Below are 12500 nucleotides of genomic sequence, written 5' to 3'. Positions count from 1 at the left end.
TTACTTACCTATTTACATCAGTGCACTCTAATAGTGTTACCTCGCCTTCCCTATATTCACATTCTTCACAGATTTGATGATCAGTTGTTGGGGGGCGGGCATAACTTCTAAACTGTGTTCTTGTTGGCCAGATACATGCGAGTGTGCGGAGTCGACATCGGTTCACTCTAAATACTATATCCTTGTCAAAAAGCATGAATGAATGAAGTCGGGTTATTTTCACTTGAATCGCCAGCACTCTCATTTTTTCAATCTCACCTTTTGCAGGCGGAAAAACCGTGCGGAGCAAAGCGCTGGATGCGTTCAGCTCACTTTAATATTGCTCCTTGAGGTTGCACTCATCCGCCGATTCAGAACAGTCGATCTGCATTCAGCCTGTCTGTTAGCCTGCAGTCAAATCTGTGATGCGCTTGACTAGTAATGCCGGTCTGCTGTCTAAGCAGCCGCCCCAAGGGCCTCTGTGTGCGTCTGTGCACACACACACACACACACACACACACACACACACACACAGAAAGATGTGTGCACACCCCCTGCCCCTCTCCCTTTCTTCCCCCCTTTTTGCTTTTACACGCGCGCACGTACACACACACACACACACACACGCACGCACGCACGCACACACACACCTATCTGTATTTATGTGTATGTGGTAGTGAGCAGGGTCTGGTGTGGTTACTTTGTGTCACTGAAGACTTAATGAGGCGAATAAGAAGCTTTTAGAGTCAATGGAGGTGGATAATGTGGTTGAGGGTTCATTCGTGTGTGTGTGTGTGTGTGTGTGTGTGTGTGTGTGTGTGTGTGTGGTGTGTGTGTGTGTGTGTGTGAGTGAGTCCTTGCCACCGGCTAGCAACGTTGTTGTTCTCTTCTGCCCGGCTGCACCAGGACTAATAAGCTACAGACTACTCCAGCGTCTGCGTCGTTGGTGTGTTCCTGTGTCGGCACGAACGCTCTGGACTGAAGGAAGCGCGTCGCTTATTTTCTTCCCGCGGTTTACCGGTCGTACTGGAAACCTGATGTCACAGCGCAGCATTTCACAAATAGGAGAGTGAACCGTAGAACGTCTGTACTCCCTTGTACCCCCAAAAAAATGTGAAAATAAGTGGACAGCTTGTCAAAAAACAACCTTCTCTGAAGTATTGGTCGGAACACTGCCGACCCTGTCCCAGGGACACGTGTCCTTTGTGGGAGAGTTTTTTATCACCACAGGTGATGACATGTCTTCTCACAGGAGTGTGCTTAACTCTCAACACATTGATCGGCCGGTGTTCCGACAGAAACATCCGAAGTGTTAAAAGCTGTTTGCACACCCTTCACTCACCCAGCACTTGATACTACTGCTGCCAGTATCTTTAATGTTACCATTACTGGTCACATTTCATGTATTTATACGTTAAATTAAGCTTTATTGGCATGACGTGTTGCCAAAGCATCAAAGAAAATAGTGAGCACAGAAAAAGAGCACAATAGTAATTTTAACATAAAGTGGTGCTTTAATAATAATAACTATCAGCATTAATACATGAATGCTTTGCCAACCTATTTATTTGAGTCGTCTAGTTTGTCCATTGTATGGAAGCAGTGTTGATATTTATAGTAGTAATACTGTTATACTGCACATTATAGCAGAACATTCAGTGAAGAACTGAAAAAAAAAAATGTTTTATTATTATTTGTAATAATGCAGTATGCACTCAGAGTAATTCTCTTGTCTAATTCAAAGAAATATTAATGAGAGTTACAAAATTAAATTAAATCAAAAAGTAGAAAAACAAAAAATGATTTATTTGAACGGCCAATTGCGGAATAACATCCAGTCACTAAAAAGCAATTTATCATCACTTTGACTTATTTCTTTATAGCAGAGTCTAGCAAAGTTACGCTACTGAACCTAAACACTGTTACTTAATGGGAACGTTGACATTTAACGGAGCATTGCAGCTCTCTCTCCTGAGTCACGTGTTGCTCATGTTGTTCTCAGTTCAATGTAATGTTTGGATAATGAGTGAGGAAGAAGGATTTAAAAAAAAACCAACAGATTTCTGAACAGTTTGACTGTGCAGAGTACCGAGCAGGATGTTGGTCTGCACTGTGACGGTATGAGCATAGGGACAGATGACAGCACACCCCCCCCCCCCTCCTGTCTTCCATCCCTCCCTCCCTCCATCCATCCTTCTCTACATCCATCCCTTCCTCCCTCCCTCCCTCCCTCCCTCGCCACCTGGAGCCAGCGAGCCGTGACACCAGAGGGAGGGAGGGAGCGATGATGAAGGGACCAGGGACTGGAAAGAGGGGGAGAGAGAGAGAGGACCACAGAGGGCTGGATGAGGGAGAGAAGAAGGAAGGGAAGGATGAAAGATGAGATGGGGCATATGTAGGCAGATGTAAATAAAAGAAGATACTGTGTCTGTCATTTTGATAATAGCTTTACTTTAATGGTATAAAAGTTATACATCAGATCAAAGTCTGAAGAATAAAGTAGTACATTTAGAAATTCAGGCAAAAAGTGACTATAAAACAGGTTTTAAATGAAAGATTATTTTTAAATAGTTCACCTTAATTCCTATGGGGGATTTGAATACATACCTCACATTTACATATTTACATACAATCTCAACTGGAGCCTCTCCAGTGTGACCGTAGTCTTCTGCGTCTCCCTTCTCTTTGCCCACAGGCCTGGTGGTGTTTTAGTGACTGGAGTTTTATTCCTAGCGATACGACATTGCACCGCATGTCATCAAAAGCATCAAAATGCAAAGCAAGGTTTGAATCAACGCAGGGAACAAAACGAGCGAGGAGAATAAAACGCACGAGCTGCGATGGTGCCGGAGATCTGCGCCGAATGCGGCCCCGATTTATTAGTTCTCGTAAAACGTTTACTCACCACGTATAGTTCACCCTTTCACTCCTCTGTCATCCTGTTTGTTTCTCTAACCTCCTCTGACACTGTTAAAAGAAAGCGCTCGCTGTCTTTTAGTCCCCATAACACTGCCGTTGTCTGCTTTATCGACTGTGCATGAACACGCGCACAGAATTGTTAGTGGATTTCCGTTTGTGTGTTTTGAAGGCTCGGAGCATGGTGGTCCCCCGGAGAGCTCATTTTGTCGTCTTCTCGCTTGATTTACCTTCCTCTTCTTCTGCTGTTTATTACCAGTCATTACAAGCTGTTTGGAAACCTAATAGGACACACTGACAAATAGACTGGGAGAGGCCCAACCAGGATGCCAGGCATCAGAACACAAAGTAACTGTGTGTGTGTGTGTGTGTGTGGTGTGTGTGTGTGTGTGTGTGTGTGTGTGTGTGTGTGTGTCAGAGAGTGCGTGTTGCCTGAGAGAATATTTGTACATGCAACATCAGCTATCTTAACTCATGTAGAGAAGTTGTCTGCTTTGTGTGAGTGATGTCTTTATTAGCCCTCTCCGTGTGTGCATGTGTGTGTTTGAGAGGATGGAGGGCTGTGTACCATACTGTACCTGAAACCCTCCTTTGCGATCCCCTCCTCTCTCTCTCTCTCTCTCTCTCTCGCTCGCTCTCTCTCTCTCGCTCTCTCTCTCTCTTTCGCTCTCTCTTTCTCTCTCTCTCTCACTCTCTCTCGCTCTCTCTTTCTCTCTCTCTCTCTCTCTCTCTCTCTCTCGCTCTCTCTTTCTCTCTCTCTCTCTCACTCTCTCTCTCGCTCTCTCTTTCTCTCTCTCTCTCTCTCGCTCTCTCGCTCTCTCTCTCTCGCTCTCTCTTTCTCTCGCTCTCTCTCTCTCTCTCTCTCTCGCTCTTCCTCTTTCTGTCTCAACCCGTCCAGGTGTGGCTGCACCAGCTGCTAAAGAGAACAGGACAATTACACACACACACACACACACACACACACACACACACACACACTAACATACATAGAGGCTTCCTCTCTATCTCTGCTGGCTAATTGTCACAAGACAAACAAGGCGCTTTGCCTTTATGCGCTTCATAAACAGGGGCCAAGCAACAATTAACTCCCTGCTTAATTCACTAACTATTCTGAATTCATTTTCTCCTGTGACAGGCACATCTGTCACAGCTGGTAGCGAGTGTGTGTGTGTGTGTGTGTGTGTGGGGGGGGGGGGGGGGGGGGCTGTATAGTAATGTAATCAGGCTGTGGCTTTAAACAGGATACGTTACAACTGTATGAGTGTATGATAAAGTGCCGCGGTGGCATGTTTATGTGTGTGTGTGACCAAAAGAGACAATGTTTCACGGTATGTGAACAAAGACAATGTCGTGCATGTGTTTGATTTCTGTGTGTGTGTCCTTAGTTCCGTGTTTTGGGAGGCGGCGGCACACCGTTTCAGATCGTCACGATGTAACGCAGCAGGGTGGCTTCACCTGCACTTCATTTAATAGAGAGCGTGAAATGAGGACAGGGGAAGCAAGACGGGGCAGAATGGGCAAAGGTCATTGTTCATTGAAATGAGTCGGCCATTTGTTTGGTACGTTGTATTTTTTAGGACAACCGACCCTTTAATGAACTTGAATATTCATCTTCTGTTAGTGATTTGGGATTCGTAGAAACTGGATTTTACTTGCCCTGTTTAGTTCAAACCCCTATGTGTACATAGACAAACATAAACATTAGGTATCACATATACAACAGTGTTAAGTTATTAAAATGCATAACGTTTTAAAACAGTAACACTGCAATGTATTGAGGAATGTCAGAAACTGAAGAAAGCAGGTTTGTGAGTGTGTTAATGGAATAGAGGCGAAAGAATCAAAGTGAAGAAGGGACAGACGAGGCAAACAAGAGTAAAAAGAAAGACCGTACATGACGCTACATCAAGAGACATCAAGAAAACGAGATGTTGACAGAAATGGTGGCGATTACAGATCAGCTGAGTAGATTCATACTGATGGCAAACCGGGATGCATGCGGAGAACCAATCTGCAGAGGACACGGAGGGAAGGGGCGAGCGAGAAAAAGACAACTGAATGCAGATCAATGAGGTGAAGAGAGAGAGAGAGAGAGAGAGAGAGAGAGAGAGAGAGAGAGAGAGAGAGAGAGAGAGAGAGAGAGAGAGAGAGAGAGGGTGTGGATCAAGAATAAAGCGAGAGGCGGAAGGAGAGAGAGAGAGAGAAACAGGGGATGAGAGCAATTTCTGGCAGATTTTGGCTGGCGCTCAGTCCTCTTGCCGAGCAGCTGGACTTCATTAGTGGCTGGTGTTAATTACTGGGACTGTACACACACACACACACACACGCATGCAGATACGTGTGCGCACACAAACACACACCGATAGAGACACACACAATACGCGCACACTCACACAGCCTGTGATTCAGGGTCACCTTGCTAGCCTTGTTTTGAACCAGCAGAGAGAGGTGTGTGGGGGGGGGGGGGGCCCAGACAGACCGAAAAACCGAAATGGAGAGCGCTCGCACACAAGTGGAGGTGAGCAGCTGGTAGGTAGACAGATGAAGCTATAGTTCAGTCAATGGATGTGTGGAGTTGTTCCAGTGCCAGTATTGAAAACGGAATATATATATATATATATATATATATATATATATATATATATATATACACACGCATACCCACAAAGCAGTGTAGTAGTGACTCCAACTACTCTGACATATCTCAAATCTGTAACAACTAGTGTTTGATGTGTAGTAATGCACCAGTTACTCATATTGCGGTGAATGGCTTACACATAGGAACAGTGTAACTGTCTAAATGTCCGGTGCGATGCAAAATTTGCAAGCCCACATTGATGTGATTATCCTTTTGTGGATCCTTGCGTCACCGTGATCACACATCATGTGTTTGGCATACACACTGTATATTTGGGAATGTTGCCAGTGGTGGTTCATTACTGATGAAGTGGGGTTTTTTTTGTCAGTCAAGGTTTTACAAGCTGCCGGGGTGAGAGAGGGGGAGAAAACAAGACTTAGAAGATAAGAAAGAAAAATACAAAAATTGGCCAAAAAATTTAAAAAAAGCTTCAGTTTGATAGTCTTGGTAAATCCAAAAGAACAAATCATGATTTATCATGTTGAGTAGCAGTAAGCTCCACCACTAGCTGTTGATTCACAAGCGGACTACTTTCAGTCGGACCGGAGCTCGGAGAGGAAGCCAAGATGGTTTAGAGACGAGCGACGGCACAGCAAGAGATAGGATGCAAAGCCACGCTGGGAGAGGTTGAAGGGTTTTCTTTGGCTCTTAATTACACGGCAGAAGACAGGAGAAGGCAGGAGTGCGAGCGAGGCGGAGAGAGAGGTTGAAACAACGGTATACACTGTCGCTCTTATCTTTCGTCTCTAAACAGATGTCGACCAGGCTGTTCTCTTTATTGCAGTACAAAGGCCTTCTGACAAAAACACACACACACACACACACACACGCACACGCATGCGCCATGCACACACATCCTCCTGGACAAATCAATGCATTCTGGTTTCAGTAATTTCCCAAGGTGCTTTGCTCTGCACCCCCCCTGGGTGAGCAAGGTGACAAAGCCAGCGAGGGAGGAGAGAATCTCTTACTTTCTGTCCTCCTTTTTTTAATCTATTTTCTCTTGTTTGCTTTCTTTCTTGCCTTTATTGCTTTCAGCTTACTTGTTTTTTTCCCCCCCAAACTGCATGTACATTTAGACAATATGCAGTGTTTTACCGTACATGTTTTGCAGGAGACTCTGTGAGGTATTTGCTTTTATCTTATTAGGTGTATGAGTGATCCATCAGTTCTTCGTACAATCAGCAGATTCCAGCTGAAACGTTACACCTCATCCAGACCTTTCTATTATTCCTTCTCTTCATTATTTTGCGTAACACTGTTCAGGATTGGTCCTGTATCGACGGTTAACACTGTCGAGCCTCGAGTCGAGCTGCAAGGGCAATTGCGCCGCGTCAGCGTAAAGTTACGTTCACTAAAAGCGCTTGTTTTCGCCTGCGGAGACATTTTTCTTTCTCTCGATCTGGTGCGTTTCTTATTACGTCCCACTTAAGGAGACGTGTCATTGTGAAATCTGAATATCTGGCAGTAACAGGTCCCACTCTTTACCCCCGATATTCAAAGACCTCATCCACATTTTTGAAATCCTCTAAATATTCAGCCATGACTTTAAAAATAGTTTAGCTTCTCTTTGAACGAGACATACAAGTTTTGTTCAGCAAGATAATCTTGACACCCCTGTGATGATTTTTAGAGGCGTGAATGCACAGAGGTGGACTCTGAACATTCGGCACCATTGTCTCGTGAGCTCGAGTATACACAACCAGGCTGTAAAAACGAAGCCTTATGATCTCTTAATCTTAACCACAGACCATATTTTGGGCCTCTTACCAAAGACCCGTTCAAAAAGCTTATCGACTTTGAGACGTGGGAACCGGAAGTGCAAACACAGCAACTCATTTCCTGGTTTTAGGACGTATTCCTGTAGCACTCTTATGTCACATATTTTATAGCAACAATCTGAACCTGTCAGCGGCAAAAACAAGCACTTTTAGTAATTCACGGTGCCAAATATGCCCCGATATGATTACATTGCCGCCAGTGAGCAGCTGCTGTATGCAGCGCTCTCGCTCAATACTCGACCAATTTCAGAAATTGGTTGTCACTATTAATCAGTTACATAAAATACTGAAATTACCCTTTTTTTTTCAGCTGTGGATCTGGAACCAGGATCTTTTTTGGACCTTTTTTTAGAATCACCAAAATAAGGCATTGTACATAATGCAGTAATTAATCTCCAAAGGTGCATATGTTGAACGCCAGTAGTCGTTGCGATAGAACCAACAATACGGGCTTCAATCACTGACAGCCTGCGCCCACACAATGTCCTACGCAGTGTAACAGCTCACCTGCGGCGCTCCCGTCACATGGTGATGTGTTCTGTTTAAAGGCTTTGTAATCTGGTGGTATACTGCAGGTTTGTAGATTGGACACAGAGTGGGGCCTTGAACACAACGTGGGTCCCCCTCCACCCACAACATAATGATAATTACAATCATTATGCTAATATTGTATTGTCGTGTGATTTGGTTTAGGTGGAATAAGTAATTTTCCGAACTTTGTCCGCCTTTTTTTCCTCCTGGTTGCTTTACTCCGTTCTCCTTCTGTGACCTCCACTACCTGCTCTCTCCTTCCCCACCTCCACCTCCACCTCCACCTCCTCATCTCATGGTGTCTGTCCCTCCTCAGCCCTGCTTCTCTCCTGGATGAGAGACACTCATTTGTGACGGAGCCAACCTGCTAATGGTGGATGGCAAGAAACAAAACTGGCCGTGCCAAATGCAAACACACACACACACACACACACACACACACACACACACACACACACACACACACACACACACACACACACACACACACACACACAGTATTATTACGTACTAACATGGACATCCATCTGGAAATACTCATACTGAGACATCCTCTGCAGCCACACACACACACACACACACACACACACACAGCAAAACATTCCCAGGTACAGGCACACACACGGACACACATCAGTGCATAGATACACAACACATTCACACTAATGTATTCACATAACACTCTGTGTGCTCCCCGCTGCATTGCTCCTGGTGCTGGGCTCCCTCTCTGCTCTGCGCCGCGCCTCCTTCGCCTCCTCCACTTCATCCTCCTCCCCCACCACCTCCTCCTCCTCCTCCTCCTTCTCCCAGTACATCTGGCACGCTCAGCTGCCGAGGAGAGCCATAATTATCCCACCGGAGACGCACACACTCGCACAGGCATACACACACTCTGCGACGAAAGCTCACACACACTTGTCTTCGGCGATCCGCGCCGCTCCCTGCTGCTCTTCGTCACTACCGGGGCTTCATTAGAGTGTGTGGAGAGTGTGAGTCTGTGTGTGTGTGTGTGTGTGTGTGTGTGTGTGTGTGTGTGTGTGTGTGTGTGTTGATGCATGGTGCTTTTGGATGCTATCCAGATGTTTTTTTCTTTATAGTTGAGGAGTCGGGCGTGTCCTAGATGCAACTGCCCTGCGCCTGTATGCTTAGTGTTTTCAGTTTGAATCCCGTCTCACGTATAATCTGGTCACTTTTCGGCCCTTCTCCTGCTGTTCACATCAGGGTCCGGTCCATGATGTAGCCATCATGCAGAAGACAGCAAGTGGGCAGCAGAGAGCATCTCTTTGCGTCAGTCTGGGATGGAGCTATAGCACCGTGTTGTGATGCGGAACATGGATGCTGGGCCTTGCACCTCACCTGTCACGATTGTCTAATCTAAATTCATTTCATGACGAGGACAATATTCCCAAAGCGTCAAGTAATAATGACATTATAAAGAAAAAGCACAATTCATGAAGTCAAGAAAATAGCAGTAAACAATTCACCATTGCTATGTTTATGTGAGGGAATGTGTGTGTGTGTGTGTGTGTGTGTGTGTGTGTGTGTGTGTGTCTGGGTATATCTAGCTCATCATAAGACCCTGCATCACAAGACTATCAGTATCAGTTGTTCTAAGAGCAGTAAATTATTCAAAAAGATCAAATACAAATCTGAACAGAATGATAATTACAAAATCATATACAGCACCATGTTGTCAAAGTAAAATGTAATGATTTAATTATTTCATTTCATTTGACTGATATAAACCATTAGATAAAAATCAAACAATAAAAGAAGAAGAATTGTGTTTCCCAGGTTTCACTTGCTGTCCACATGTCATGACATAAGGTGATGAATTTTGCTGCAATCATCTTACATTTGGGCATTTTGCCGAGTAAATACAGAATGTATTTATTGTGTCTGTTGTGTTTTCAAATGCAGGCTGTGTTTGCTCTATAGCTAGGCTGTGTTTGCTGCTTATTGCTCTTTTCTGTATTTCCAATATGAGGGGGTTTGACTGAGATCTGCTCAACAGACATTGTTTGTCATCTTTTCATCCCATTTGTCGAATTCATTATTTACGTCACAAGCGGTAGGTCACATCAGCTGCCACTACTTCCGTTTGTAACTCGTTGGCCGGGTTGTGTGCTCTCTGCAGGGTGGTGATTGTACTCAGCCAGAGATTGTTTATGAGGTAAGAGAAGCTTCACTCTGTAACACCACTGTACAACAGAGAGCAGAGGGTTTTTGTAGTCCCGAGAACGCCAACAGAGTGATATCATCTAATGGATCGGATGACACCAATTTCACACTATCTAGTTAAATTTTCATTCACAACACATCAATAATTCAACAGATAAAGTGTCATCTGTAATATTGAAAATAGCAACCTTTTCTTAAAATACTGCTGCTTCTGTGGTGTTGGCTTTTCCAATCTGATTCTTACAGTGCGCTGTAAGAGCTTCAATTGACACGCGCCAAATAAGTCACTTAGCGCTTTTAGTGCATGTGGGCCTTGAGTCTGTTTGGTGTCACATTGTAATTACTCGCCTGTACACGTGAAGGAGAGGCTGAGGTCGGAGTGCTGCTGCGTGGGGTGGGTGGCGTGTGAGTGTGTGTGTGTGTGTGTGTGTGTGTGTGTGTGTGTGTGTGACAGAGAAAGAGAGAATGTGAATGAGTGAGTACAGTGTGATTGGCAGTAATTATGTGTACTGTAATTGTGTGTATTTATAGTGCGATTGGCATTCAGTGTGTGAGTGTGTGGGTGTGTATTTGTGAGTGTAGCCTCACAGCGCCTGCTGTGGCTGCTCGGGGTGTTGCTGAAGGTTTGATTCCCCGTTCCACTTTGTGTCAGGCTTACCACAGAGCCAAAAGCGTGACTGAAAAGGTTCTGGAAACGCCTCCCACCACTTTATTGTCAATCCATGCTTTTAGTGCCACAGGAAGCATGGAATATAGCACCTGCATCAGTCACATGGCTGGGTGCTAAAGACCAATCAGGTGACAAGCTTTGACTCCGTCTATAAGCCACTCGAGTCTATTGATTGCAGTCTGCCTGGGCCGGCTGCCTTCAGTTTTTACCGAGTCCGACTCACCGGCATTCTCCTCCCCATCCGCCGTCTGCGCTATCTATTCACCATCGCTGCATCACGGCCTAGTCCCGCCCAAGACGATTGTGATTGGCTTAAAGAAATACAAACAAAGCCAGTGCGTTGTGTTGTTTCCCTCATACCACAATGAAGTGTGGAGCCACTGTGACTCTAGTTTGTGAGCCAATCGCTAACACACCGGTTTGTTAATTGGGCAAGTGCTTGTTTGTCACAATATCTCGCAGAACGTCACTCTATTTCCTAATTCATTTGTGAATAAGAATAACATAAATTTAGACTACACACACACACACACACACACACACACACACACACACACACACACGTTGGCATTGACGCCTGTTTCTCCAACACAATAATGGGAAAGAAATATGGATCCAGGCTTTTCCCAGCAGCTCATGTTTGTGTATGCGGACACAAAGACATTTCACACCATTTATATTGATTATACATGCTAGTTAATTTGGTAATAGATCTGAGGAGACAATATCTTGGACACACGCGCATAATGAGAAGCTATGTGACTGGTTGAAGTTGGCTTCACTTCCTCTGTCCTCTCCTCTTTTAATCCCTGCTGCTCTCTCTCCCGCACTCCATCATCCCCGCCCACCACCACCACCAGTGCCTCCCTCTCTTCATTGTCTGTCCACTTCCCCTGCGGTAACAGGTTTACCCGTGAGATCCGCTGGACTCTCTCACACACACACACACACACACACACACACACACACACACACACACACACACAGACGCACAGTGCTAGGGGCCTAGGTAGAGGTGTAATTTCCCCAGTGTTCTCCCTAACCTGGAATATCTGACACTGTGACACCAGAGAGGAGAGGGAATCTGTGTGTGTGTGTGTGTGTGTGTGTGTGTGTGTGTGTGTGTGTGTGTTTGTGTGTGTGTCCATGTGTGGACGGGGAGATGAGAAGTTTTGCAAGACGGGGAGAGGGGGGAGCCGAGGAGAGGATTGAAAAGAAGGTATGTTATTTTTTTCCTCTGTGAGCTCTAAAAGGAAGTGCCCGGTTTCCACAGTGGTGCCGAACAGGACGAGCGAGGGCTTCGGGGTTAATAACAAACAATCGGGTTTATCACAAGGCCCAACAGGACTAGCTTTAGCCTAAACCTAGCATCACAATGCACCTGAAGCGAAGTCGTGCCGACTGTTACGTGAAGTAACCGTTATCGTCACCGAAGCGGGGGGAAAAAAAGTGCTCAACGAATTTGACGGAATTAGGTATTCAGTCATGAAGACTGGGACTTTTTGTAAAGTATTGTAAGTAAGTAAAAGTTTCTAGACTTTTACATCTTCAGTACTTATTGAAGAAAGTTATCCAAGAGTGAAATTGAATCCCATGCGAGAGCAGTGTTTGAACCTCAAAACTGTCACCGCGGTGGTCCTGTCTTTCTATAGAAACAAGACCTTAAAGGAGCTGCATTCAACGTTCTGCATATGAATATAGCAGCAAACAGCTATCACCTATGTAGTGATGTCTACCTGAGCAGAGAAGTGAGTCACTCTCTCTCTCTCTCTCTCTCTCTGTTGTTATCCCATCTTCTCCTTGC

At 45.1% G+C, this 12500-nt stretch overlaps 1 protein-coding gene across 1 annotated transcript in view; it reads left to right on the top strand.

Annotated features, from left to right (window-relative positions):
• Window positions 1-12500, top strand: part of znf423 (zinc finger protein 423) — a 75398-nt gene that overhangs the window by 15655 nt on the left and 47243 nt on the right. The window lies entirely within an intron of this gene.

Source organism: Cebidichthys violaceus, unplaced genomic scaffold (genome assembly GCF_023349555.1).
Source record: "Cebidichthys violaceus isolate CVI_PGR_0920_01 unplaced genomic scaffold, fCebVio1.0.p SCAF_55, whole genome shotgun sequence".
NCBI classification, from domain to species: domain Eukaryota; kingdom Metazoa; phylum Chordata; class Actinopteri; order Perciformes; family Stichaeidae; genus Cebidichthys; species Cebidichthys violaceus.
This window is presented reverse-complemented; position numbering and strand designations above follow the sequence as displayed.